At 31.9% G+C, this 23462-nt stretch overlaps 1 protein-coding gene across 7 annotated transcripts in view; it reads left to right on the top strand.

Moving 5' to 3' along the window:
• LOC121128338 (uncharacterized) overlaps positions 1–23462 on the top strand; it is a 124495-nt gene that overhangs the window by 5586 nt on the left and 95447 nt on the right. For 4 of the 7 annotated variants that reach the window (XR_005868141.2, XR_011783098.1, XR_011783099.1 and 1 more), the window contains exon 3: positions 124–250. The exons of 2 other annotated variants lie outside the window; for them this stretch is intronic. The gene's annotated coding sequence lies outside the window, so the exon portion shown is untranslated. Of the gene's footprint in view, positions 1–123; positions 3314–23462 lie in introns of those variants that run through there. One more of the 7 variants, XR_011783096.1, reaches the window with a different exon arrangement.

The raw sequence follows: 23462 nt of genomic DNA, 5'->3' as shown, positions 1-23462 counted from the left end.
CCCCATACATATTTGATATGGATATTATGGGGTTTGTTTTTTATTTTAAAGAAGATTTCAAGAAATTGATGGATTTTATTTAAAATTAATTTTTTTATTTTTATTTTATATCCAAATTAATAGCGTTATTAAGTCAAATTTATTGACCTAACTATGAATAGAAGAACATGAAAACATCATGGAAGAAACGCAGTAATACAATTCAAAACTCGTATGACGTGTCAGTGAATGTATCGAGCACTCCTGTAAGGTAGGAATTTTCTCCTTCAATTTAGTTTCTTAAAAAACCACTACCCTCGGGATTTAACCACTATTCATGATTTATGTTGGAATCGAGTCCATAATACATCTATAAGGAACACACATCAAATGTACCTTCAAAAACGCAAATATATCTTGACCCCAGGTTGTGGATATCATTATATTTTTTTAAATCTTACTTTATATAGAAATTCCTATTTACATTAGATTTTTGAAGATTTTTTTTATTTATTATTAATTCAAAATATTCACCAAAAATAAACTATGTACTTAGTCCGCGAATATCAATTAATCAAAATTATTAAAAAAATCAGCTTTTCATAGATTTCGTGTTACTTTTTATCATGATGTTAATTAATTATTATCGATTTGGATATCACATTTAATGGTTTATGAATCAAACTGAGAAACATTTTTCATTCCAAAACTATTGCCACGGGATTAGTACATGTTATATTTGCTTTTCATAAAACTCTGCCTCTTACCTAAACAAGAAGGCTCTGACAAAAATATTATTTTTTATCTTAAATATATGTAAATACCTGTAATATTATTTAAGTAGTGAGTTGCTGAGTCCTTGACAATGCACCACGGAGTGCAAGGAAGAACACTGGTTGAGAACCGGTGTTCTGCGAGATACGGGAACTTCTGGGATGAGAAATAAAATAATGTAAAGATATGACATTAAGGAAAATTATTTTATATTTTTAAGAAGGAAACATAAATTCCTGTAAGATTAGTCCATGTTTCCTATGTGAGAAGGTGAAGTTATATTTAAATATTAATTTGTAGGTTTGTTATGCTGAGAAGGGATTTGTAGGTTACAATGTCCCACAAAAATGAAAGTATTTTATACATTTGATCTCATCCACTTAAATTTGATCTTTGATTGTCTTAAGACTAAGATTTCAGATGCCGACTTGAGCTTAATACTTGATACTCGTCAAAGTCCCCTTTTGTCCAAAATTTTGAACGTCGCTTTCATGTCTTTTTACGGGACGCTACTGTTTCTTGTATATTTTGTGATCCAAAAGAGATTACCTCTTGAAATTTGGTATATAACTATTTTAAAGTATGAGGATTCCAAAAATGAAGTCAAAAATATAATATTTAAATGTCTGATGACCTCAATTTTGATTTTAATTAAAAATGAAAAATTGAAATATACCGGGAAGTACTTGATCAAGAATAAAAAAAATGCCATATTCTTACGATAATGAAACTTTGGTCATGTGTTCTACATATGTAGAGGTATCACTGTGCTAAAAATCAGCTTGGATTTTTTATCATAGCCCTCACGGTGGGATTTCAAAGTTTTGATACTTTTCTAAGGAAATTTGGTTAATTTTACGTACGTGTCTATATCTTACACCTATTTTATGATTTATGAATAGATTTACAAATGAAAACCAAACTACAGCAATTCATAATATTGATTAGAAGTTGACAACTTAAAAGAAAATTTGACTAGTTTATAGTACTTATTATTACATGTTTATAAAGCTTGATATAATTTAAAAAATATTTTGTTCGTCATTTTTTACGATTTGGTAATGTCGTCCTGTTGCTCGTATTGGTGCTCTTATCCCACATATAACATGGGTATTGGGAACCCAAAAAACATCAATTCTAGGAGGCCAATGATAAGAGGGAGATGGAAATTAAGAATGGAGAAACTTTTTTCACAGTCTTCATCAGTAACAACACCGATCCAAATTCTATTGTCCTAAGTGCCAGCAGCAAATTGGGATATTTTGACTGACACAACTGGAGGGGGACAAGTGAAATCAAACTCAATACAATACTCATATTCTTCTGAAAGTCTCTTGACACCTATTTTACTGCCAGAGATAGGTTGAAAATAGTGGAAGCTCCTTGTACCTGGGATGGTCTTTGCATACCTCTTGTTCATTTTTTTTCTCGCACTTGATGCACATCCCTCTTATCCAGATAAACAGACGTGATACCTGTTATCTCCTTTCTTTAGAAGTTGAAGAAACTAATTGGCCCAAGTATTTGATCGTGTAATGGTCGCTACCAATCTTTTCATAGTTCAACCAACTCCATATCAAGGTGACTTACCGTGACTTGTGGCAAATAATGACCAGGAACATCTAACACCGAAGTCATCAAAATGGTGACAAAGGTTAAAAAAATGTTAACAGTTCTTGTACTGACCTGCACACCCATCAGAATAGTAATGAACATACTGTAGGTTTTTAAGTAGAAAAGACTTCGTAAAATTTACAGTCTCTCTCATCACTTCGTGGACCATATTTATATCATGGCTCGGTCATCAGAAATTATACCCATTGAAACACTTTTGAGTTCTCCTTCATTCATGTAGTAAACTAAAATCGTATGTAAAGTACATTTTGACTTATTCCCATGCATTCCCTGAATTTCGTCCTGTACAAGGAATGTGTAATTCTTTGAAAAATCACCTTAAACAATGGCCTCATCAATGTTAAGGTTTTCTTTTAAATTTCTGAGGTAACCTGCTTGAGACCGCTTAACATAAAAGTGTACCGTCAATTTATCCAGATGGCCAATCAAATTTTCAATAAAGTCGTTTACAGTTTCTATTCTCGTAATAAATTCAGCCCTATCAGTTGAGGGCCAAAGTTTGAAAGTTATGTTGATCTCCTCTTCATCATGACGAATTAGTTTGGTTTCTAAAAAATTTCGCAACAGATCGACACCTCGGCAGTTTTGACATCGATGCATCATACATTCGCGAGACTCTACCGCAAATTATCATTTCTGTAATATCACAAACACTCTGCTCTATCTTTGCAGCATTAACTAACAAATTCGTGCTTTGATGGTACGTACACACACTAACAGAATGCGACCCAGATGAACCAACCAAGATGCACCTTTTTTGACGGAGACTACAAAATTTTGGAGAAATCAATAGATATATCAGGATGCTTAGTGCAGAATTCACTATAAAGTTCCTCAAGTTACAAAGAGTCGATCTTTTTTGCTCATATACATTCTTTGAGATATTGATTTTATCGTTTTTGCCTGGCATAATCCTACTGTACTCATCGTTGCAATATAAATTTTTCACTAGTGTCATTGTTGTTACTGCGAGCTGCTTTCCTTTCTCTTCATTTGGAACTGCCAAAATACCTTTTTCCTTCAACAATTGTCGTGGCTTACGGAACATGTGGTTAGTGACATTCGGGAATGTCTTTATAACCTTTTCAGCAGACCACAAAATGGGTGCCATTGTCAATAATTGAATTTTCTCTCTTCAATTTGATGTATTCATTTTTTCTATGATTAAACCAATCAATACAACAAAATTTTTAGCTTTTTCCTTCAACTGGTCTCTAAATCAGTAGTAATATCCTCTTTTAGTACTAGGAGGACTTCAGATAATGAGTTTGTAATTTCTTTTTCAGTAAGCTTATTTTTCACCTGTTCTAATTTCCTCTTCCCTTTATGACTCAAAACATGCTGAAAATTATCTCAACTTCACATTTTACAATGGGGGTATTTCTATAAATGACATTATTACCAACATCTTCCATTAATTTAATGATAGTTCCTCGGGAAGGGATAGGTTTATCCATGTATTTAGCAATTAATTTTTTGAATGTAGATGATTAGCAATGGATAAGGGTATATGCATGCAATAAGCATCTTTGTAAGATCAGAGCTAAAGTCTGACTTGATGTATTCATCATTAAATTGATTTTATAGATAAATATCCATGCTCTTGATATGAGATGAGGATAATGAGTGGTCTTTAATTCTAGACAGGGGACTAAAGGCATATTTATATCGACCAATCCGACAAGCCATATGTTTCTCATCCTGTAAGTATTTTCCAAATTCCTGGGTCTTCATTTCCAGAAATCCAGACAGAAGGCAACTTTATTTTAGGTATTTTATTCAGTTATGTATCGACTATCAATATCTAATATTATATTAATATTGAATAATAAAGGCGGGAATTGATAACGTTCTTGATAGAGGAAGATGTTTATTATTTTAGTCACTGGACAATGATACCATAAGTATATCTTCCCTTCTCCTCGTACGCTTTTGTATCCTTACCAAAATTATCAACCTTACTTATACTTAGGCTTGTGGGAATCGTGTTTTGCGCAAGCGTGCCCGCAAATACAACTTCAACTATCTGGTTCCTCTGTTTTCTTTCAGACATAAATAAACCTATATTCATAAATCATACTTGATGGCCGATTGGTAATTTTGAACATATTGAAATGTATCTCAATTATGATTTTTTTAACAATACAACTTATCTGAAAATTTACTACATATAGAATCTTTCCTTCACGAAAATATAGGTTTACTTTGTACTTTTTAATCAAAATAATATTATCCAGAAAATGTCTTAATGTTAGTTATAATTTATTGTATGATACAAATAATATTAAATATTAATTGTCATAATATAAAACTTTGGTATGTAAGTATAGAGAAGGACAATTAGGATTATTTGATGATGCAAATAAAATATGTGAAGTACAATATACTAATGGAGAATAGTAGAAACGGCAAAAAATAATCCAAATAGTCTAAATGAATTAGGATCAAAGGGTGTTGACGCAAATACAAATTCATGTGGATTCAATATATATCGAAGAAGTCTAAGCTGTAGGAGATCGTGGAACAAGAGCCAAGAAAGATTGTGTAGACAGTGTGGTTTCCAATTTCCTCATAAGAATGGGAAAGTTTGCTTTGCAAAAAGCGTCGAATGCACAAGATGTGGTAAGAGAGGCCACTATGCAAGAGTATGCAGGAGTATAAAAGAAAGCTTTATTTCGATCATCAACTCTATTTAAAAATTTGAACTAAATAAATTACCCATCGATGCATTGAATGTCCATGGAAATTACTTCAATAATATAATAGCTATATATGACAGTGGTGCAATTGCATCTGTCGCTGGATCAAGAGTTCAAAGTAAATATCGATTCCAACCCAATTAATAGAGTATCGTTTAGAATATATCTTTAACTTAAATGATGTATTTATTTACACATGAAGGAAGAGGGATTGTTGTATATTATTAATATATAACTTCCCTATAAATAACTTTATAAATTTATATTATGTTCTGTAAGTTTATGCATGACAAAATATATTGTTAGTTAGGGAACATCAAAGCCGCCATCATTACAGGAAGTGTACTCGTAACTTCTTAGTTCAACTTCACTGACTATAAAGGATTAATAGATAATTATGGAACGAAATCTAAAGAATAGAAAAGAGGCAATTAAGTAACAAATTATTTAAAAAGTATTGCTATTATTTACGTTTTGACAATTAAATGATAACAAAATATTCATTCCATTTTGTTATCAACAATTCCCTCAATTTCTTAGTACTTAGCTTGGACCTCCTTTTCGTATTGATGATATTCATCATACTAAAGACTCTCAGCATCACAATTGACAATATTCTTGTATACAAGGTTGTCACATGTTGCGAGTTCCTTTAGTTGTGTGTAGCCAGGATTCTTTTGAAGCACTTCTTATAAATTGTTCTTGAATGGCTTCAAATCTTGAGTCAGATTTTCTACTATGGTTATGCTGGTAAGAAGAGGCAATCAGTTGAGGGCCAAAGTTTGAAAGTTATGAAATTTTTCCTGTATCAATACGACTAGGAATCATTATTAATTACTTCTTGTGCTCTTCTGGTTGATGCCAAATCATCATCAAGACTGTTTAAATATTCTCTTAAGACGTCGAAGTGATGGTAGTAATACTCCACTACTTTTAACCAAGTTCCCTATCTTGTTATAATTGGTGATGGAGGGAGGGGAATTTGGTACGAAGTAGTAAATACTCTCTTTGGGATGATCCAGAACATTTAAAGGGATGTTAAACGACACAAATAACTTTACTACGTCCAAATTGAATGATGAACCGTTTAATTCTCGTTCGTCTCCTTGAAGACTTTTTAGTTGTCGATGTGATGGGAGATTATGGAGTGGCGGATTACTTACTAAAAAGAACAAGATGGACACGAGAAACTGCAAAAACGGCAAGATTTTATTTTCCAAATCATAATTCCACACATCAGTACCTCAGTTGTTAGAAACCCATGAAAAAAGGCACATTTTCTTCGTCATGATGATAATGCACGTGAGGGAGAAGTAAGGGGGAAGTTGCTTTGCTGATGATTAGTCCAATACTGATGAAAATTTGTTTAGAAGATGCAAGCGTAACAACGTGTTTTATTCCTTTTTTTATATAACCTCTTTCAACCAATCAAGTTCTTTCTTTTTCAACGATTCCAACAACCCTACTTATACTGTATACATACTACCTGGTAGTCCTCGCCTGCCAGGAGATTTATATGTGACAATATTACACAGAATACTATATAATGCATATATAAAAAGGCTTAAAATACTGAGGAGATTGAGAGGGAGGGACACGACTTCATCGTATTACAGTATACTATCTGCAACACGCAACCAATCATTCTCTATTGCGCCACTATTAAAAAACGCAGTAGAAGTCAAACATCAGTCGTACACGCGTTATGGTACACAGACATATTTAATACAGGACTTTAATGCTTTTGCTGTGAACGATAAAAATAAAAAAAGGCGTCCTTTTAAAAATTATTATTCCTTGTCTTAAGATTATCGTTTGTTCATTTATATTTTGATCGACTGTTGTGGATTATCGCCATTCGGAATAATGGATCTATTGTTATCCATGTCTTTTTCTCTTTGTTTTGTCACTGATGTGTCCATAATCATTGTGAATTGAATTATGGCCATCTCAGTGGTGGATGATGCATTCTTCTAATAAAAATAGTAATTTATTTAAAGGGTGGAGGACTAGGAAGTTATTTGGTGCTCAGAGGGATTATGAATTAAGCTCATCTCGGATTGGGATGATAAGGACTCTCTTAGGACATATTGCTGCTACCCTTTTAAGTGTTAGTGAGGACTTGATCTTAGTTTTGTGAATCTTAAATTATTCTAAGTCGAGAGTTATAGGGATTGTGGATATTGAAGTCACTATTCCTTAATTAACTTCATTTTAGGTGAAGATTATCCTAATTGCTCTCAAAGCAATTATCCCCACTCACATCTTCAATGAAGATATTTAACATTTTGTTACGTTTCTTAGGATCTGTAGGCGACCAATCCATTGAAACTCTATATTGTATCCTATTCATCTATTGTTATTTTCCATAGACCTCTATCACCCAATTCATCTGCAATTACATTTCCAATTATATTATTGATTTCTGTAAATTTTACACCCAATAACATATTTTATTTATATTTTTGGTTTCGACTAGTAGTTACAATGACCAATATTGTCGAATCATGATAAAATATAGTAAAACAATATGGTAAAATCTAATCAAATAATATGGTAAAATGAAATGATATAATGTGGTAGAATTAAATGAGATAATTTGAATCAAATTAGATAAAATAATAAGGGGGGAATTATGATTTAAAATTGATAAGTAAAATTATTTGATAGAATTTAATGGAAAAACAAAACAAAATTACACGTGAGATTCCTAGTGTGGAATTAAAGTACATGTGAATTATTTTTTAAAGTCTCTTAAAACTGCAAAGTGAAGAGGTTCTTCTCACCTCTTCGGGGAGGCAGTTCCATATCCGTATATTTCGATTAAAAAAAAGATATGTTAGAGGTAATTAGTATTTGCCAATGGCTGAACTAAGTAAAAATCGGATAACGACACCTAGTGTTGTACACCTTACCGCATATTTAAGCTTGATGTTACAATTAGTCAGTCCATTAATAACTTTAAAAATAATAACCATATCCAAAAGTTTATCCTCTTTTCAAGTGATAAAAGCCCGACTAGACGACTAGATGTAAACCAACCTCATAGGATACATCGCCGCATACCATCTTAATAAAGTGTTTGAACAAATGCCCAAAGGTAGTAAGATGGTCATAGATAACCGTTTTATTAGTTTTGACCTCATGGACAACTTGAGAGTTTAAAAAAAGTTGAATTACTAGGTACTGTTAAATCCAATAGACTCAATTCAATTTCCATCCCATCAAAAAAGCAATCAATGAAAACGAAAAGAGAGGAACTGACCGAAGTGCACTTTTAACGATAATGATAAAGTAAGCATTGCTTGAAAGGACGTGCATTGTGTTGCAAACAATTTTATTGAAAAAGATCCCATTGGAAAGTGATATAGAAATAAAATATATAGTATAAGATACGAATAAAAAATCTGGAAGTAAATCAGTCTTATTTCTTCAAAAATTTATAATAACACTATGGAGGGGTCGACCTTTTAAATTACATGCTTTCAAACTATGCAATAAGTTTACGAAGAAAAAATGGTATTTTTATTATTGGTTTTGAAGTATGAAAATTGTTCAAGCAGGGTGTTTTTATAGAAATAATAGTGTAATTTTAAATTCAAAGGAGAAACGAAATATTTCAAAAATTTATTTTACACGAGATTGTACAAAATCCTATGTAACCAATCAGAGTGAAAATATCCAGCCCATTATTTTGCCAAACAAAAGCATAAAACAATTTTTTTTTCTGTACTCACGACAATGTAGGGCATCTAATTGTCAAAACAAATAAACGAAATGTGTGTGCATCTTATTCGTCAATATGCATACATATATACAAATATTGAGACGTAGGGTTGTGTGCTAATTGCTTTGAAAAATACCGTATTCAGCACTTTTCAATAATTTTTATCAATGTATATCAAAATATATTTTTATTATATTTATTGTTATAAAGTTAACTTGCAAAAAAATAATACGAAAATTTGTCATAATCATATTTATTATTATACCATCATTTTAATTTATAAGTAAAAATATTTTTGTTGGAGATCTTCTCAAGCGTACATATATGTACGTGCCACCAACGACACAAGTGACATTTTAAAAGAAAAAATGGTTTTGAATATTAATATACGTACTAAAAGAAGCTACTTTACTAAATTGCTTCAAAAAATTCAAACGATTTACACTAGGGAAGTAATGGGTTAATATTACATGATGAATTAGAGAGGACAAGATATAATATCTTTCCTTGGATGTGTGAGGATTACGTGATGTATTGGTGGAGGAAGGGTCAGGGAAAGCCTGTATAAGTAGATTAGCTGAGTTGGAATAAGGTGTCAGAGTATTCCAGTCAACTGCAGGAATATTAAAGTCCTGCACATTATGGTTGAGTAATTTATTTTCTTGATGAAAGAAGAGAGCTCAAGGCCACTTTTGTTATTGGAGTCGGGGGGATCTGTATATACACATACATTTTAAATTTTAAGCTAGAATCGTACACAGTTCAAAAATTCACCAGTATTCCTGGAGAGTAAAATCTATTGTATCATTAAGTCAGTAGATAGCGACCCCACCCCCTCTGGACTTGGTGGATGAGTTGCGATCTCCTCGAGAAATTAGAGGATAGCTGTTTAGAATGACTTAGCTAAGTTTCGGTAATGTAAACCAATGAGGGTTGGTGGTCGTGTATAATCATTTGAAGTGTGTATTAATTAAAATAAATTATAATGGAACGATGCACTCAATTGACAACGTGCTCTGGAAAAATTATTCTCTTGATTTCAAATTGTGCGGGGTTGCGCCCTAGTTGTTCTTACAGAAGGAAATTTAATTCATGTATGGACTTAAAAGAAGATTCCTAGGTGAGATGGGGTAAAGGTAATACTGTTATGTTTACTTATACCTAATAAAGGGCAACTCCATCTGAACAATTAAAGGAACATTAAAATTAAATAATTAAAAAAAAATATATATATGCATAATGGAATGCTATATTTACAGTTCAGATGCTCTTATTTATTTCATTGTTCAATTAAAATTTTGAATGAATACCACTTGCGGAATTTAAGGAATTACTTATGAATTTTCTTATATTATCTACTACATTCATTTTTCTTTTTAAAAAAAAAGCAACAACATGAAAATGGAAAATATTGCTCGGCTTCACTCCCACTCTTAAGTTATTTTATCTTTCTTTCATCTTCGAAGAATTTGTCTCTGAGGTTTTTCTTCCTTTTTTTTTTTTTTTGTAAATAATCTGTTGTCCAAAATTTATTTAAAGTTAACTTTCTCGCCCCTCGACGTCTGATTTAATGTAAATTGCCTCACTGATAAAAAAAACTTGCCACACTGATAATAGGCTATTTTCTATTATTTTACTGGTCTTGAACTTTCTTTAGTTCCTAAATGAGTTTTATATGCTTGCCCTAGGAATTAAAATATTTATAAATTGGAGTCCGGACTTGTGTTTTTTTTAATGGGCCCGGGACAGATACTGATGACTCGAATTTGACTCAGAAAATATGGACTCGACTTCAATTATATTAAATAAACAATTTTATTGAACAAACATACAAAGAATAAATATTTAGTAAAAAGTTACTACATGGTTTGAGAGTAAACCACTCAAACCAACTCCTACATTACGGACCTTTTGAACGACTCCGGATACAATTCAAAAGTATGGGGCATTAAAAAGGTCGCCATTTCTAAATTGTTACTTTCTAGTTCATTTCCTGTAAAAAATTGCAAGTTTTTATTATCTCTTTGCACTCTCCCTCCTTTTTTTTCTTTTTTGAATCTGTCTGAACGACATTGCTTAGTCTAGCTATTTTATTAATTTGTAATAGTAATTTTGTCTCCAAAAATGAGCTCAAATAAGTCGTATTATCCATATAAGTAGTTATACATAGGTGGAATCGGCATTATTGAGTGGACAGCGATAACCGATTCTGATACTTTCAAAAAAAGCTGATTCTTACCGATACCGAGGCATCGGCACACCCCTAATTAAAACAGTTTTTATATACAAAAAAAAAAAAAGTTTCCTCCCATGGTAATATTTTAATAGATTCGTCTTAATATGATGGTTCAATTATTTTCCTGAGAGAAGGAGTATGTTGAACCAATTTTCAATATAAAAATATTCAATTACTGATCCTTTCAAGATGATAAGTAATCCCCGCCCAAAGCTGGTAATTCTTGTTTTTTGTTATAAAATAAATTATTTATTTAAATATAACAACGATTTAACTATTTTAAGCTTTAAAGTTTTTAACAGAATTTAATAGAAGGAGTTTAAATTTATGTTTTGTATTATTAATCTTTTTTTCTATTGGAACAATACTTATTTTACAAAATATTTATCGTCTTTATCAATTTTATATTTAAAATTTTTTTTTTTTTTTTTTTTGAGAAAGTGAGCTTTTCATTTCTGATCCCAGTATATACCAGAAGTTGATGGCCTCGCCATATCTGGACATCTATTAATTGCAATAATTGTGTATTAATTAAAATAAATTAAAAATAATAGAAACCTATATTTACAGTTCTGATCCAAAAAAAATTTTGAATGAGTACTACTAAGGAAATTTAAGGAATAACGTAGCGAAACCGAACGGCTTTTCCTGTATATCGTTCTATGAATTTTACAAAATTGGGATTACTAACTATATTGAGTGGGGCATATCCAAACAGAAGGCGACGTTATTTTAGGCATTTTATTCAATTCTCTATCGACTATCACCATCTAATATTATATTAATATTGAATAATAAAGGTGGGAATGATAACGTTCTTGATTGATAGAATAAGATGTATATTATTTAATCAATGATGCCATAAGTATTTCTTCTTTTCTTTTCGTACGATTTTCTATTCTTACCAAAATTATCACCCTTAATCATGAGATATAATATTTCTTCTTTTCTTTTCGTACGATTTTCTATTCTTAGCAAAATTATCACCCTTTTTCAGGATATTCCAGGAATTTTTCTTGAAAATGCTTGATAAGAGACTACAATTTATGGTATTTATCTTTCTTATTTGAATTTTCGGGAGAATTAAAATGAATGCTTCTCATTATATCTTCAAATCTGTCCCCTACGCATAGCGTTGCTTATGGCTTCATTTTGAACGTCAGGCTCCTTGGACCAATAAAGCCTTTCACTAGGTAAATCATTATATCCAGACAAAATTAAAATTCCAATAAAAACTTTCAATTCTTCTTTTGATGCTTTAACATCATTCCAATTTCAAAAAAGACAATATTTGCTCATTTCTTTAGAAATCCATTCCAGAATAGCTTCATCAAAAAAAGTTCAAAAAGCTCAGTATTTGAAAACTGAGCAAAGCTAGAATAATCTCCTTGTAAAAATTCTTCTTGTAAAATGTAATCATCTTTCTTTGCCCATTTAACTTGATTTAAGTTACTGATTTTCTTTCTTTTCCTTGATGGCAAATCATTTTCGATGATCTTTATATTTTCTTTTCCGTGTGCGATATTCGCCTGATGCAAGAATTTGATTTCCAGATAGGCTTGAGTGGCCCAACTCCGTTCCTTCTTCCTCTTTTTCCTGAATCCTCGTCTGAAATATTGTCTTGATTAGGTAGTTCAATAAATATATCGTGCTGGCCATCATCATCGTCTTGTAAAATATCAAGAATTTCCGTCACAGTAAGACCTTTTTTCCTGCATAAATAAAATATATATGTAATCATATGAACACGCTAAAATGAAAGTAAAAATTCAAGAAGAATAAATTGATTTTACTCAAGTGTTTAATTACATAAAAAAGTACTAGAGTCTCAAAAATAGAGGTTTTTTTTTTCGTTTGGCCAAAATGTTTTTCAGATAGAATCAATTACCTCCCACAAGAATCTACTGCCCGTTTTTGTTGTGTTCACCTCAATAATGGTATGAAAATCAAATGAGTAATCTCAGAATAAGTCATATCTATTTGACACTTGACATTTCTCTCCAGGAGCAACTAAACCTAAGCCACCTAGAGAAGGGTGTGTTTTGATAAAACCTAAAGGCAGCTGGTATAATTGAGACCCTGACAAAACACTAGATTTATAGGGTACTATAGCATTCCAAAGAAGTGATAAAGTATCCTTCCTCAAGCCTCTTCTGCTTAGGACACACAACTGACTATTGATACCAGTTATTCTAGCGATAGGATCTATTATTTCATTTGATTGGATTGATTTGATTACCAGGGTCCCAATACAACGCATGAGATACCTAGTACATGATTTACCGTCATACAGAACTCTTAAAAATTCACCTTTATCATTGGAGAATAACTGCTTCCCTGATTGAAACTGAAAACCCATCGCACGCATATAATTATATATAGCAGCTGACCATAGTCTATCCGGTGCATCAATCCATACATCATCACCTTTATGGATGTGGTAGACATCTTTTGATAATAAACCTAAACTCGCCCGTACCAAACGTGAAGCTAGGAGCTAGGAGATTTAAGGAGCTGTGTATGATAAATGAAACTCTTTGTTCCTCACTGGGTAATCCATTCGGGAATTATTTCTTATTGTGGAACTCTTCAGTTCTAAATTAATATTTATATGTAATATTGGAATAGAATATTCATTGTAGACTAAAATATCGAGAAAAGAGAAGCACATTATCTTTACGAGTCTAGAATTATCTTGCACTTGTTTTCCAATGACATAAGAGACTCAGTAGCAATAAAGAAATCAGGCGTGAAATTGAAGTGTCCATGCTTAATAATTATACGTTTAGGTCAGTGGTTCTTAACCCGGGTTCGAGCGAACTCCAAAGGTTCGGTGAGACACTCAGGTGTTCGGCAAGGTCCTGCATCCACTGATGCGAACAGTCGCCCAGAGCGACCTGGTTTCAGTGTGAGTGTGCTGCAACAGAGTTGCATCAAAGTAAAACAAGTGGGATACCAATAAAAAAAAACACAGCGGGTGTGGACCCGCTGTGAGATTCAAAAAATGTTCTTCTCTGTGTTACATTACAAATATTTAGTTACTTGGTAAAAATGCGTTATACAAAATAGAAACAGCTCAATCTTATTATTTGTAACGTTACCCTCAACTTATCAATCATTGGCTGCAGGTGATCAGGCCGCATTACTAGATGCTATGAAGCACCACATCTTCAAATACCTGTGTAAGGAAACGGGCTGGGAATTCAAGGTACTTCTGTACCATTTTAAAGTTTTTTGATTATCCAGGGAAAAGGTACTTAATCGTGTTGTTGCATGCTTGTGGAAGTACCCTTGGTTTTGCGAGGGTAAGGACATTATCATCCAGATTACTTGAAAATTCTGAGTTCATTCTCACTTTAGCGTAAGTACAGGGTAGATATTTTAGTTGGTCTCAATCGACAGATGCTGCGCAGTGGAGCCAACATCATTGAAGGCGAAGAAAAACTGAAGGAATTTAAAAAGAAAGTTGTTTTTGACTCTGTTGCAGAAAGGATATGATAGTGGCACATGCTAAGGTGAAGCCATGCATTTGTGAACTTGTGCATAAAATGTAACAGCATAAGACAAATGGATTTGTAGCAAATATTCATTTAGTTATGTTTTGTTGGTTTTGTACCTTGAAAACTGTGGTTTTTGGTTGCAACTGATGCATCGTTCATTTTGTACAAAAAGAAAATGTATAATTATTTTCTGAAAAAATCATATAGGGCTCGGTGAATGCACGGATGAAGCTTGCAGGGTTCAGTACCTCCAATAAGGTTAAGAACCAATGGTTTAGACTGTATATAAAAAAAACCCCAAATCATAAATGGAATTGATATAAATGTGATAAATTTTTTTGTGTAATATACATAAAGGACATTGCTAGACTCTTAATGGAATAGTTTTCTTAGAGTAGGAGACGAAGCAGAGTTGAATTTCAATAATTTAATAGAAGGAGATGTGGAGGGAGGATGCGAACTCTCTCTATTTCTTATCGGGGCTTTCTGTCGGTTAATGGAACTCCTTAGCTCTTATATGTAGAAGTATACAATGACTCTGTAGAGGATCTGGATGAATTTATGTATAGGGACAGTGATTAACGAGGTAAGAAGTCACTATCACATACCTTGATATGAAGAGACACTTGCACAATCAACAATCCTTCCATTTAAGGGTACAAGATCCACTGACCGAGTGAAGCACTTGTTCAAGGGATCTTACCTTAAGAGTCGAGATCTCTTGAAGTGAGTATCAGAAGAGGTGTAAATTGGATATTCCTAGGATAGATGCAGATCAATATATCCGATTGTTCTGGAAGAGAGATCCATCCAAATGACTATGAATGAAATTTCTTTCCATGGAGATCCAACCCCTCACTTCTCTCACCTCCCTCCTTCTGCTGTAAGTCCCCCTTTATATATTCTCAGGACAAACACATCACAAGGCGAAATCACCAGAACCCATAAACTCATCTAGCAAGCTAATAGGACGATGAGTTCGAACTAGTTATTCTATTTAAATAATCTGCTGCCTCCATATAATCTGAAAACGGACTATATGGAAACAGAAAAAATATAGATATAAAACTGTCTCCATAAAGTCCGGGAAACAAAAAATAGGTTTAATAAATAAATAATTTAATATCATTAACAGTTGTTCATAATAAATATTCTTCAGCTGTCTGCCACTGTTGATTAAATAAGAAACCCCAACCTTACCTAACCTGTTCTATAATTCAACACACTAACACACCATTTATCCTGATCCTAGCTTAGTTATAGATGAAGAATTAATGGGATATACAATTTATTAGTTAAAGGATAACGGAAGACTAAATAATAGAATAACTACTCCTGATAATCTCGTAAAGTAAAACGCGTGCAAGGAGAATGGGGTTGGGGAAGAAATACTTATGGTATCATTGTTTAAAATACTGGTGTGATAATCAGCTGCCTGCTTTATTATTTGTTTTGAGAGTATAACGAAAGTATTTAGTAGCATAACGTTTAATAAAGATATACTACGTATAATTGACATTTTTTATCCGTTACAGTAGATTTTGAAAATGTCACACTCCATGAAATTGTAATTTATTATCCATATATATACCCATATTCTCAGAATAATAACTAATGAAACGACAAAGTAGACTATTTCAAAATATATTTGAAGTTCCAAGTTTAAAAAATAAGGTTTAAATTAAATATAATATACATAGTAAAAAATAAACCATTATACATTTATGTTAAATATACAAAATTAAACAATTAGAATCATATAACTAATAATAACAATAAATTATAAATACAGAATATTGAAATAATAGATTGATCCAAATAATATTTTCTTGTTCTGACATCGGAATCCAGTTAAAATATGTCATAACTTTAGGTTGCAAGACACAAGCGAGACGTGGAGTTTAATCAAAAAGATAATCACCCCTCTTCTTCATGTGAAAGTTGCTATATACAATTGTGCACAGGATAGATATATCTCTACCGATGAGATCTAAACTAATTATTAAAAATAAAGTAAATGTCAAAATCATAAAATTAGAAAATAAATATACTAATAAAAAAAATATTAGAATTAAATCCATTTCTTCTTCCAATCTCAGTACGAACAGCTTTTAGAATCCTACCTTCATTTATATCCTGTTAATTTAAAAAAGAAAAGTTAATCCATGCAGTCCAATTTTAAACCTTAATTACTTATCTTAGATATAAAAATAAAACTCCTTCATAACTGATAAGACAATTCAAGCAACCATTCTTGACTTAATGTAGTTTTCTAACATGACATCGTAAAGAATTTGAGCAAAAGTTAATTATATAGTAATGTCCGGTGATATTACTCCTTATTAAGAGCATCAAAAAAGATTCCCCCGGTTATTTATGCTTGTATAACAACATACTATTATCATGAAGGATACACACAATTGCTAATTATAATGCTACACCCAATGCAACTACCCCGTTGTTGTGACCATTTAAGCAGTTGTTTTTGCCTTATGAGTTTTCTGAACACCATTTATTAGAGCTTGTGAACCATAGCTAATTCACAAGTGATAAAAAAGTAAAACTTATTGACTATGTAATATTGGAAGACCTAATGATCATACCCAAGTCTTTAAGTGAAGAAACTAGTGTCAGTCAAACTAGTTGCAAACCATCCAAAGCTACTACCTCCGTTGTTGTGACCATTTAAGCACTTGTTTTTGCCATTTAATGAGTTGTGTAATATAATTCTTGATATTTTTAGCTAAAATAGAATCATATTTTATGATTAAATTTAAAAAAATGAATACTTACTGTTAGATGGTACAAAATTCAGAGTTCCATTTCGAAATCAGTAAATATTTTATACTTTTTACTGATAGCTTTGATCCTAATTTGGTGTGGGTGATTCTAAACATGCTGAAAATTATCTCAACTTCACAATTTACAATGGGGTATTTCTATAAATTGAATCTTCAACACAGGCTAGGTCTCGCAATTCATTGTAAGCTGGATTTTCTGATAGGAAATTTGTCAATTTAGATCGGAATGGCTCTAGCTTAATATCATTTTGTAGAAGTTAAACGATGGTAATGCTGACAAGTAAGGGTAATCTTCCTTCTGAAGCTGTGATGGCCCCAGAAATTTGATTGAGATTATTATGAATAATTGTAAACTCTTCAACTATGTATTCCTCATTAATAATCTTCTTTGCTTTAATTATAGAAAGCATTTTTTCATGGAGGCTACTTAAATATTGCCTGATTACTATGAAGTGCCTGATATAGTAATTTTGCTGCTTTTAATCAAGTTCCCTAACGTGTAATGACTGGAGCTTGTGGTAATTTTGTAAGAAGCAGCGAATTTACGTTTTCTTAGTCCAGCATTCAATTTTTTTTTTTTTTCATTTCGGATATCAATTCATTTGTTAAAAGGAAATTCTTAATGGGCAAGTTCAGCAACGGTATGGAACCCATGAGTCACGCAGGTAATGTGGTTAAACCGAGGGTAGTATATTTTTAGGTATTCGTCGGCTTTTTTGCAATAAGAATCTCCATCTGTAATAAACACCTACAGGCGAGTAGCATTAAAGTCCGTTCCAAGAGTAACTTGACTAATTTCTACAAAAAAATTAATGATATGCTTGGCATTAGCACTTTTAATTTTAATGAGATATGTGCAACCCAAGAAATAGCCGTCCAATGGACCAATCTATAAAGCAGTTATTGATTGCTCCTGATTATCTTTTTTCTCGTCGATAGCAACAAAAATATCCTTCCCTCCGACTTTTTCTTTGATTTTGGAGATACCATCATTACAAACATCCTCCAATAATTAAATTATTGTTTCTTGGGAAGGAACGGGTTTACCTGTGTATTTCTCCTTAATTTTTTTTTGAACGAAGGAGGATTAGCAATAGATAAGGTTATATTACATGCAATTAGCATCTTTGTGAGATCAAAGTTAAAGTCTGACTTGATGTATTCATCGTTAACTTGATTTTATAGATGAATATCATACTCTTGATATGAGAGGAGGATAATGAGTGGCGTTTAATTCTAGACGGGAGACTGAAGGCACATTTATTTCAACAAATCCGACAAGCCATATGTTTCTCGTTCGGTATGTATTTCCAAATTCCTGGCCCTTCATTTCCAGAAATCCAGACAGAAGGCAACTTTATTTTAGGTATTTTATTCAGTTATGTATCGACTATCAATATCTAATATTTTATTAATATTGAATAATAAATGCTGGAATTGCTAACGTTCTTGATTGAGGAAGGAAGATGTTTATTATTTTCATCAATGGTACCATAAGTATTTCTTCCCTTCTCCTTGCACGCTTTTGTATCCTTCCCAAATTATCAACCTTAAGAATAATTTAAAGCAAGGACTCCTGTAAGCAGGACCGGACACTGCGCTCACGCGTTTCCAATATGGGTTTTGCTTATTCTATATCATATATGGAATGTCTCTCTTAAAGTGTTTTGCTACAAAATAAAGAGTTTTTAAAAGTATTTTGCTAGGGAAAATCATCAAAATAATAAAAATGAGGAAATATATTTCTAATAGAAGTCTTACTTTACTAGTACATAAATGAAAATAAACATTAAAAACATATAAAAAAGAAAAGGCACTATCACAAAGTACGAAGTTGGTCCAAGTCTACAAGTCAGAAGATTTTGTTTGCAATTAAGCTCTTTTCCTGTTAGCTTCTGAATTCTTAGCTACCATTTTCTTTTTGTTAAAAATCGGATGTCATCATTCATTTTAGCACTTAAATTTTTGCCCATGACATTAAACAAAGCGAATGAAATTATTTGAAGAAAAGCTGACCAGGAGTGTCCTTTCTCGCACTTTACTTCCACAACGGCGATAATGTCAGAGTTTAAACTTTCCTGCATATTGTCAATGAATGTGGCAACAAATGAAGCTTTGGGATTTGGGGTGCCAAGTCAACTGTCTTTCTCTTCAGGAGTAGCTGTGATGTAAGAGAACATGGAGTAATCATAAAGACAGGAGAGGTAGAGTAGGTCGGAGGGAGTCGAGAACCCCCCTCTGCTCATTATGTCGATTAACACCTTCAGGTCTACATGCTGATTGGTTGGGCTATGGAAGGTTATTGAGTCCAGATATGTGTCTCTGATATTTAATGAGTTCCCTCTTACGAATATTTGAAATATGCGAGTTTACATTTAGGTAGATAACATAAAGATTTTTTTTATTTAATAAAAAAGCGGTCTGACCATAAAGAAAAAAAATAAAAACCTCACCTCCAAAGTGTGCTATACATCAGATTTCATTCACCCTAGCAGTGAATGCTTGCTTTCTTTCAATATTAACGACCCACCAGGGGTCTGGAGAGATTTCTCTCTAGAGCTATTAGATCTTCCACTTTTTGGACCTATCAAATCCTTATTCAAAGAATATCCGAGCTCAGTACTTTTTTTTTCTCCAGTTAACTAAAGATATTCCATTTATCTCCATTCCCAGAAACATCCTTTGCTGAACGGAGTATTTTCATTATTCTGATTTTTAAAAGTATCAAAATTATTTGAAACTTCAGGATTTTTTAAATATCGCGATCTCTTAAACACTCTGGTCCCTCAAAATATCTGGACTTCAGTGAATTTTTGGAAAAAAAATTCAAAAGATTTTTTTTTTGAATTATGTTTCTTGTAAAGATTCCTTTAAAAAAATATAAACCGGTTAAGAGTTTCTTGCATTTATTTTATTTAATACTACCCCTCGATACCCAACCCTAACAATACTGCAATTTGCAGTCCATTTATATGTTTCATTGTTTCCCCAAGCAAGATTAAGTCCTTCAAAAATTTGAAGCTCTGGAGGAGAAATTAGTTTACGAAGTTGTGGTTTCAAGTATCTATTTATGTAAAAGAAAAGAATGAATATAATTGAACATTTCCCCATTTTTCCGAAAAAATGTAATATTTGAAAAAAAAAATCTTCAAAAATTTTAATTTTTGGATTGCTTTTCAAAAAACCAAAACCCCTCCAAAATATAATCCTGCTGAAGCTAGAATACTTTGTGCTGGTAAGGGGCTACTTGGTTTAGATAAATATTTTTCAAGTGGTGCATTATTAAATAAGATTGATAATCCCTGTTATAGAGGTGTAAATAAAGGAGAAATTCATCATTATCGTCTCTACATGTCTCAGCATTGGATAATAAACTTGTCCTTTAGAATGTCTATTGAAGAATAATTTATTATTTTCGAATCAATGTTATTCCTAGTTTGTTTTTTTTGTTAATATGTATCGGTGTCTAATCCTTTTCTTATGTGGATTGTCATTCACAGAAAGATTTCTTTAATACATTTAAAAAATGAGACAAAATGACTTTTTAATAAATTTTTGACAATAAACAAATGAAACCGTTGAATTACTAAATTTAATTAATATTACCCGTGGACTTCCAAGAGATTTTTTTTTTTACTATTTCTTGAAATATTTATTATTATCGTCGTTTATTGTAATCAATGGTATAAATCAAATTAATAAAGAAAGTCCCACAAAAAGTATAATAATTATTACGAACAAAGCAAAACATTAAAGTTAGTTGAAATAAATAGAAACTACATACAATAAATCTTTTTATATAATAAAAACAATGTATGTACGTCTTTTCAATAGGGTAGGTCAATTTGACCTTTTTTCGAATTTTGATTTTGGACAGGCCCCGATTGTGAGAATTTGCTCATATTATATTGAAGAAGAAAATTTCTAATTCGTAACTGAAATAGGTTTTTGAGGAGATTGCCTTAAAGATCTACTATATTCACTCTCAAATCAAGGAAATTTGTATTATTGAAAAAGGGAAAAAATATTTTTTTTGTTAACTCAATAGGTAATTTGCATTTATTTGTGGGATCTAAAATAATATATTTATAACAATATACAAATTATTTACTTAAACATTTGATATATCAGCTGTATTAAAAATATATATTTTTTGAGAGAATATGTGTCAAGATTTTGAACTCATAATAAGTTTTAATACTTAATCTAAATTTATATGTTAATGCAGTTTTCATGTAAAATAGCTGACTATCCTTACATATTGTGTTTTATTTTTAGATAATAAGTAATATAATATTTAAAATTCCATGATGTTATATTTTTCTTTGTAGTTGCTCTTAGAAGTAAAACAATTTCTGATCTGACGACTTAGTTGTTTGATAGGTATGTTCCTATGTCTAAGTTCTAACCCATATACAGAATGAAATGCTTGACTTATCAGTTTGACTGCCCTTTCAATAGACTGAGATGGTCTCTAATTTCTTTATCAGTCGAACTCTCAGAAAGAGCTGGTTCACATATACCGTATCGTGTGATATGACCAGTTTTTCAGCTTCTGTATCAATTTTTGTAATCTTTTTGTCGATGGACTTTCTGATTTAAAAAATAAAAAATAGGAAAGTATTAAGAAATGAAGATATAAGAATAAATCTTGAAACAAAGTTAGAGTGGGTTTTAATAAATCTAGTAAAAACACACCTTATCAACAAAAAATTTGTCATTGCTACTTGTTGGGTTTCTATCTCATCATATTTCATCATAGAATATAGTATATTCTCTGGAAGCAAAGCAATAGTTTAGACTGTTAAAAACAACTTCTTTAACTTCTTTTGACTGAATTTTTGTCCTTTATATAGAATTGAAGATGTAAAGTTGCTGGTTATGAAATTTATTATCCAATTTAATTTAAAACAATTTGACTGCTGCGTAAACCTCTACAATATATTTAATAATTTGAACCAACTTATCATGCAGTTCTGAAGGGTAGGTGCCTCAGTTCCATAAGCACATCAACATGATTGGTAAAGTCAACCATCTGACATGATTTAGTGATCCTATTTTCCATGTAGCATATCTTGAATTCACATTACCTTAAAATATTCCTCGAGCGTACTCAAGAAGGAGCCTCTGGTCACAACTCTTCCATAGGGCTGCTCAATTTTTGGAATTTTACTTGAAGTAAATTTTGAAAGTCAATCTCACAGAGTTTTCAAAGTTGACAAGAATTTGGAATTTTAGAGCTACCTTCAAAATATTTAAAAACTACTCTTAATGGAAGGTAATTTTGATGTAAAGAGCAACCAATTGTATCCAATTTGTAACCAAGTAATTTTTCAAGTGAAGAAACAATACCCGACTCTGAACCAGTATTTGTGTTTGTGTTATCAAGTAGCACAGCTTTCAAAGATGAAGAACTTTTAAATTCCTCCAAAACACTTTTTACTTCTTCTGCATGACAAACTCCAGTTGAACCAGTTAGTGGCAAGACTCGGTGATTCATCTTTGCTTTTAGACTCTACAGTAAATTTAAGATGCGGTTCAGATCTCCTACATGTTTTTAAGCATAACCTCTCCACTATTATCGTAAATCTCTACATACGTAAAAGTGTGTTGAATCAATTTTTCCGTCACTGCGATAAATTTTCTACATCTTTTATTTTGCCGCTCATCACTTTTGGTTTTAAGAGTGCTCTTTTCTCGGTCAATTTTTGATTTGTCTTACAAAAAATATTTAACATCAACGTCTTCCTTCAATAAACTACTAACTTTAAGATCTAGTAAAAATGAATTAACCAGACTTGCTCCCAGATTGGAGGAGACATCTCCCCTGATGAGCTCTATAGCATACCTAGAAACCTTTAACAGGCTATGCGCTCCACTTGGACCTTTAAAAAGCTTACTTTCAATAACTTTAAAAAAAATCATCTTCTAATGCAGTATCTTGTGATGAAGTACACTCAAATGTGTCCCGAAAAATCCTACTGTGGCCTTCCAATCTGGTCTTGCAATTTTTGAGCATTAATTGCAGCTCTTTTATCCCTTTTGCAGCCTTTTTGTCTACAGCTCCTAATTGGAAGCTTCCTTTTGCTCCAATTTTTTTCTTTGATCACG

This window comes from Lepeophtheirus salmonis, chromosome 1, assembly GCF_016086655.4.
Source record: "Lepeophtheirus salmonis chromosome 1, UVic_Lsal_1.4, whole genome shotgun sequence".
NCBI classification, from domain to species: Eukaryota; Metazoa; Arthropoda; class Copepoda; order Siphonostomatoida; family Caligidae; genus Lepeophtheirus; species Lepeophtheirus salmonis.
The sequence above is the reverse complement of the archived record's forward strand: the minus strand, read 5'-3'. Positions and strand labels throughout refer to the sequence as shown.